The following is a 7,553-nucleotide window of genomic DNA, read 5'->3' on the forward strand; positions in this document are numbered from 1 at the left end:
CGTGGGAGAGAAATTACAGCAATCTGTTTACTAATTGCCAGGAACCTCCTAAATAGCCATCGTTGTCTGTATGGCGCAATCTGACTGGCTGATAGTTCTCATGAATATTCCAAGCGAAAGATCATGCGGACATGACCCCCTATGGGATTATGTCAGATCCTATTGTAGCGATTGTGAGTATATTTCAGGATCTGATTTTAATTAGATTGGGTGGATGATTTTTCTCTCTAATGAAGCACATTGCACGTTGGTTTCCTTATGGGGTACAAAATAAAAAACAAGTTAAATGGTAAGTAAAGTGATAGTAAATTATTCTTCATATAGACACTTATGTCGCAAATTTTATTGTAAAAGAATGTTAAGTAGCCATTTATATACATCATTATATGCATATTGTGAAACTAAAATAGCTGCACACGATACATGTAAAATTTCTAATGAAAATAAATTCGAAATACGGCGCTCACACTGTGTGCAAAGGAAATTCTGATCTAGCTATAAAATATATATTCGAGTCAGTGTGGGATTTAGTGATTACCGAGAAATTGACGAAGGAGCGGTCATTGTTTAAATTTTCACATACCACATTGTCACTACCAACCTACGAAGCAAGCGATGCAACCACTAAGACCCTGTGACTGGTTCGAGTCTTCAATGATACTACCACTAAGCCCCTGTGACTGGTTCGAGTCTTCAGGGAGGAAAAGTCAACCTCGATAGCCCAGTCCTTAGATATGTATGCGTCCCGCGTTCGATACCGGGTAGTTCCAAAGATTTTTCTTTACTTCATTGCAATACATAAGAGAAAGGTGAAGATAACGAACAGTGATCAATATCATAACTCCTATAAGCTATACAAATAGAAATTTGTGCCAACTCGCACCCCTAGACATACCAAAGTTGGGATCAGGTGCCTAGGGGGAGTAAGCAGCCACTGTCGACGGGTCACACCCGTCGTGAGCCCTATATCTTGATCAAGTAAACAGAGTTATCTGTAGTCAAAATCAGTGTGTCAAGAACGGCCTAAGAATCGGTATGAAACACCTCGGGCACCATTTGACGTAATAATAGGTTATATTGGAAAACTAGATCGTTATAACGACCATAGAATATGCAAAATGCTGACATTAAACGAGACTGTTGACTTGATATTTTTACTTGCAACAACCATGAACTATCAAAATATGCTTTAAAGTAGACATGGTAATATACCTCTTTTTCGTTGAAACGAGGTAGAATGTAAGTGAGTTGTATGTCTGATAACGCGAAAAATTATTTTCATTGAGAAACGTACACATCTATGTCGCTGTTTGCTGATCTGTTTCTATATTCACATGAAGCAGAATTTATTCAAAAACTTCTACATCAGAAGAAAAAATCTCTCGCTGTGGCCTTCAATTCGACATTTCGAATGATGTCTGAAGTGTTTCATACCGATTGTTAGGCCGTTCTTGGCACACTGGCTTTGATAACGGAAAACTCCGTTTACCTGATCAGGATATAGGGTCACGGTGGGTGTGCCCTGTTGACAGGGGGTGCTTACTTCTCCTAGGCACCTGATCCCACCTCTGGTGTGTCCAGGGGTCCATGTTTGCCCAACTATCTATTTTGTATTGCTTATAGGAGTTATGAGATTGATCACTGTACGTCATCTTCTCCTTTCACTGACGAAAATGAAAATGAATTACGTACTTGATATAATCTTAAATCGTTATCGTCTTGAAGTGCAATTAGAAATTGTGGTGCTAGAGCCACGATCGATGTGGTTCCACAATTAATTCCACATTTAGCTTCCTTGATGTCTGTATCTGCGTATCCATGTGTTAAAACAGTACTTACCTGAGTATGTGTGCCAAATGGAAACCTTTACATACACGTACCGTCAATTTATTCACCACGAATATTGAAACAATCCAGTCTCGTACTCCCATGTTGAATTAAAACATAAAGCTCAGTGTGCCTTGAATGTAAATGTTATTCAGCTATTGATTGAAAATACCATTACTGTACAATTTTCAATTTCAAATGTCGAATGTCGAATCATCCCGTGGGGATCCGGGTTAGAATAGGTTCTCAGTACCCCCTTGATTGTCGTAAGATTGATTGATTGATTGAATATTGTTTTACGTTCCGATCGAGAACATTTCACTCATATTGAGGCGTCACCACTGCCGGTGAAGGGCTGCAAAATTTAGGCCTATGCTCGGCGCTTATGGCCATTGAGCAGGGAGGGATCTTTATCGTGCCACACCTGCTGTGACACGGAGCCTCGGTTTTTGTGGTCTCATCCGAAGGACCGCCCCATTTAGTCGCCTCTTACAACAAGCAAGGGGGTACTGAGGACCTATTCTAACCCGGGTCCCCACGGGATGTCGTAAGAGGCGACTAATTCGGGCGGTTCTTTTTTGTATTTCCTATAAAATGTATGAGATTGATCACTGTTTGTTATCTTCACCTTTCATTATTAGAGAAATATTCCTGATTATTTTTTAAAGATCACAGACATTTGTATTGCCAGTTTTCAACCAATAAAGTTTATTCATAATTTTAAGGGGTCCATGTAAACTCCTCCTCTGTTTTCTACGTTTAATTGCATAACTGAAGTACGACTAAAGTTGTTCCAACATATCGCGTTTTCCATAGATTGTACATTTAATAATGGCAATTGCACATGATCTACATGCTGTAGAATTTTTAACTCTGTGCTAATAGTGTCCTTCGTGAAAACGTTTATGTTTTGAGAAGATTTTTAGTGATATTATTTTTACATCAAAGAGAAAACTTATTGCCGAAATTGGACATATTTTTCTGATTCCCCTTTTCATTAATCATGTGTTAAAGATCCAACCATTATAGTTTATTCGAAAGACTGCATTTACCTATATAATTCTTATCCAAATAAGAAAACAAAACTCTCCAAAATCAATTAAAAATCAGTGGAAGAAGTTGGACAGGGCATTGTCTTCACCATGGAAAATCATAATGTAGGAAGGATATTGTTTATGATACTCCGGCTTGTTTTCAGCTTCTAGGCTTGCACTTATCCCCTTAGAACTATGCACTCATAAAATGTTGGTTACTCTAGAGAATTCTACATTTCTTTTGTGGTGTAGCCTTGGGTTGTTGAGATACACTCGTGATTCCAGCAGTAGCTTTTCCGAGAACGGAATTAAGGTAGGTCCTTTGTCCTGGATTTTTGGGGTTTAGGTAGCATTTTTTTTGTTTGGAATCAATAAATTAACAATCAGAGTAATGTAAAAAGGCAAAATAGTAAAGGGTTTCCATATTGATTTTCATTACAGACACTACTGAAGTTATGTACCCCTGTGTAGATTTTTATGAAATTTATTGGAAACCGTTTTTTGTTTTTTTTTGTTGTTGTTTTTTTTTTTTTTTGTTATTTTAAAATAAAAACAACAAAATATTTTTAATTGCATTTATTTATCAGGAAACATGTCAATAACTAAAACACAAGTCATTTTCAATATGTTCATCAAGTTTTAGAATGATATGTGCAAAATTATTGAATTAGCATTATTCTCCAAAATGTTAAAAAAAAAAACAAATGTGGACATATTTTCCTTATATCATGGTTTACCTATCATTTTTTCTGTTTATATTAGTAGATGTACATCTGTTATAGTTATTTATGAAAAAAATCCACACCTTTCCTTAATAATTTCACATCTATAGCTTCCAGAGTATGTATACCCCCTTGGGGAAAAAACCCCGAAGTCTTGCACCATACAGTTGAGCTATTCAAAATCATTCGGGGATTAAGATATTATGTAATTTCATGAAAAGACACGGATAATGATTCTTTATCAACTTGGTAAAATATTTGTGAAAAATAAAGGAAATCTATCGCATAATACACTTGATAAAATTTTTAATGAAAACAGAGTTATTGCCCTTGGATTCAATATTTTGAAACGTATCATTGATTATTCAAACATAATTATGACTTTTGAAATATTTTATGGGTAACAATATCTTAACAATAACTATTTAAAATAGACTCCAACAAAATTTATGTTCCAGTCATTAAATCATTGACTTTGCAAAATCTTATGACGTCACAAGAGTGTGGAACTACGTTAATTTTCGGGTTGCGGTTCTGTGAAAGTGGATTATAACGAACTGCGATCAATCTCATCAATTCCACGAGGATTTGTATACTATTCTGTTTCCATTCATGAATGACGTCATCTTATGTGCGTGAGAGTTACGGATCCTCTCAAATTCAACATTGCTCTTGAGTTTGACACCTAGCTTTCCACATGCTCCTGTCCTGGGTTTAAACCACAACTCTGATTACGTCAGCCTGCTTTTCTCTTAAAGGCAAACTCCAAGGCCCCTTGTCACAACACTGCTATGTGACACCATAAAATATGTCATGTAAGTGGAAAGCGTTAGACATTATCAACCAACCAACAAGAAAAAAAATCATTCAATTTCTACTAATCCCTCGTTTTTCCGATTTACAAAGATGCGTTGTGCAATCTCAGGCTAAGATTTATATGGTGAAGTTGGGTAGGAGTGAGGGGAATAGTCCAGAGCATGTGAAAATTGTTGTAGAGAAAGTTATATGTATATACAACAAATACTACTACGTAAATGCTTGAATGCAGGTTTTTTCTCCAATTAACATTGGGCTCAGAGGTATTCTCTTTAGAGAAGTCGAGAGGCATAGCCTTCATCGACTTCTCTTCGAAAGCATTCATGTTTTGATTCTGGAAAATGTGTAAATGCCGGAGTCGGTGACGGTTTATGCTTCGACCGACGTTTCGACTCAGATGTGCCTGGATTTACGCAATAGACAATTTATTTTCAAACATTTAACAGCAATACACAAAACTGTCACAAGGAAATCAACACTTACTTGCTTTTAATCCATTTTCAATGTGTCCCATCCCGGATTTACGTTAACTGGTCTTGGGAGCTGTCACAATAGGGGACCAGTTAAGAGAAAGGCAGGCTGATGTAATCAGAGCTGTGATTTAAACCCGGGACAGGGGCATGTTGAAGATGGATTAAAAAGAAAGGGGAGATAACTCAATGTGCAAAATTCAACAAATTCATGTTTTCCATGCCAAATTTCTATTATAAAATGTCATTTGCCCATTAATTTTTTAATCCACATTATATCACTTATTTACTTTCTTAAATTTATATTTAATTATCTTTAATATGGCTGCCTTTATGCTCAGGAGTTGGTCAAAGTACATGGTAAAACTGCTAAATTTTGGTCATTTGAGCCTGAATTTTGAGCTGTGCTACAATAATGATAACATTTCCAGATGAATTTGCAGATTGATAAAAATCATTACTACTTTGTCTCAGCAACTAGCATAAAATTCCTTGTCAAATATTCGTGATATTTTAAATTGAAGTGATAATGTCCCAGAACTCCATTTTTCCTGTTCTGTGTCACTTTTCAGAATAAGTGAAACAATATTTTTAAAGAGTTTATGTATTTCAATCCGCAAGTTCCGAGTTACACAAAAATTATTTCCCTTTGTCGAACTCTTTCGCATTTTATGACGTATGGTGGGTACACAATGTATACATTATATCGTAGACTGGCATTGTACATAACAATTACGTACGATTAATGTAATAAAAGTGTAACTTTTGTTTATATCACTGGTATGTATATTCTGGCCATATCAAGCATAATCTGTTTGAATAAGATCATCAAATTGGCTATTAGATCATTATTCGTTTCCTCTTCTATATGAGTGACGCTTTTATCAAAGAAAGATGGCAATTAACAGTATTTGTTTGAGCTATTTTGTAATCCAATATTCATAAACTCATTAAAGTTGCCTTTCCCCTGAGATAGGATGGTCTCAGAAACTCTGGATATCATCTTTTAAGAAATAATACAACGATAGTAATTAGCAAATGTACCCACTGTCATCATATCTTACGTCATAATTTACGGAAGAGTTCGACAAAGGGAAATAACTCTTGGGGAACTCGGAACTTGCGTATTGAATGATGCATTTTTTTTTTTTATGTATACTGGAGAATTTTTCAGTGCGTGCTGCAATGTTTTGGTCGTTACAGAGAATTGCTCTTAAGGTAGTACTCTACATCGTCATAATGGCTGACTTCCTTTAAAAACATGGATGAAAAAATCGATATCAGCAATATTTGACTTTTCTTTTTCCATTGAAATACCTAGCCGAGTAGCTCAGTAGGTTAGAATACGGACTGTAGGTCGCAGGTTCGAGTCCAGCAGGGGTTTTAAATTTTTTTCAGATTACCTTCTATTAAAACTGTATTTTTTGACAAAATAAAGTAAATTTGAAAATTTTCAACTTCAAAATATTGTTGTACATATCCTCCACAATTCATCTACATCAAATTTCTCTTGTGTAGCATACCTCCTTAACTCGTGACTGCGTTTTAAAGATATAAAATACAAGCGTTCGCTGTGACAGTCACGGTTAAGCTGTGTTGTTTTCGTTGAAACGGAAACACGTGCACACTTTCAGAAAACCCCGCGAGGCCCTCGATCCGGATCACGGAAAAATGAAAGTATACAGGCTATATATAGGCGAACTTCTTTTTTGTTTTCTTTCTTTGGCAGAGAAAAAAAATATTACTATTCCGAACAAATATAACGTTTATATCTGAATTTGAAGTATTTCATTTATCTTTTTTTAAAATTCAATCTGCCGATGTAACATTCTCAATAGGTGTTTTATGAAGTTACATGTAGGTTGTGTAACTGTTATAAACCAATATTGGTTTTATGCTTTTTGAAAAAAGCAGAGATACTGAATTTACTAAAAGAGGACAATACAAATAGTTTTCACCACTTTATTGTGCGACGAGCGTCGATTGCTGTTAGCAACGTCGATTTGTCGCTAATTTTTAAGAAAACCGCGCAGCATATCCCAATTTCATTTTATCGTAATATAAAAACTACCGAGAATTATAACATGAATAAGGGTCCATCAAAAAGAACATTTCCTCTACTTTTACAGGATGTATTTACTTTTCCCTATTTCCATATATAAATATAGATAAAACGCCGACCTGTTTAAACATTGAGAAATAAAATCCTAAAACTACGTATATGTGTAAAAAAAAAAAAAAAAAAATTGCTATTTTCTTATAACTTTGCCAGGCCCTAAAAATAATTTTTATATGTACTGAAAGCAGGGAATATATGTTTTTCAAACATATAAAAAATATTGCATTCATAGGGAAAATTTTAAAAAATCATAGATTTTGCAAAATCAATAATTTATTTACATTTATGCGTGATAGGAACATAAATTTTGTTGGAGTCTTTTCCGATAGTTATTGTAAAAAAAAATCTTGTTAAAATAAACTATTTTAAAAGTCTTAGTTATAGATGAATAATCAATGATACGAATTAAATTATTGAATCCAAGGGCAATAACTCTGTTTCTATTGATTTCTTTATCAAGTCTATTATGCGATAGATTTCCTTTAGTTTTACAGACATTTTGTATATTTTTGTGAAGATACAGTTTCATGAAATTGTTATGAATGCTACTTTATCGTCATAACCA

This window comes from Ostrea edulis, chromosome 8, assembly GCF_947568905.1.
Source record: "Ostrea edulis chromosome 8, xbOstEdul1.1, whole genome shotgun sequence".
NCBI classification, from domain to species: Eukaryota; Metazoa; Mollusca; class Bivalvia; order Ostreida; family Ostreidae; genus Ostrea; species Ostrea edulis.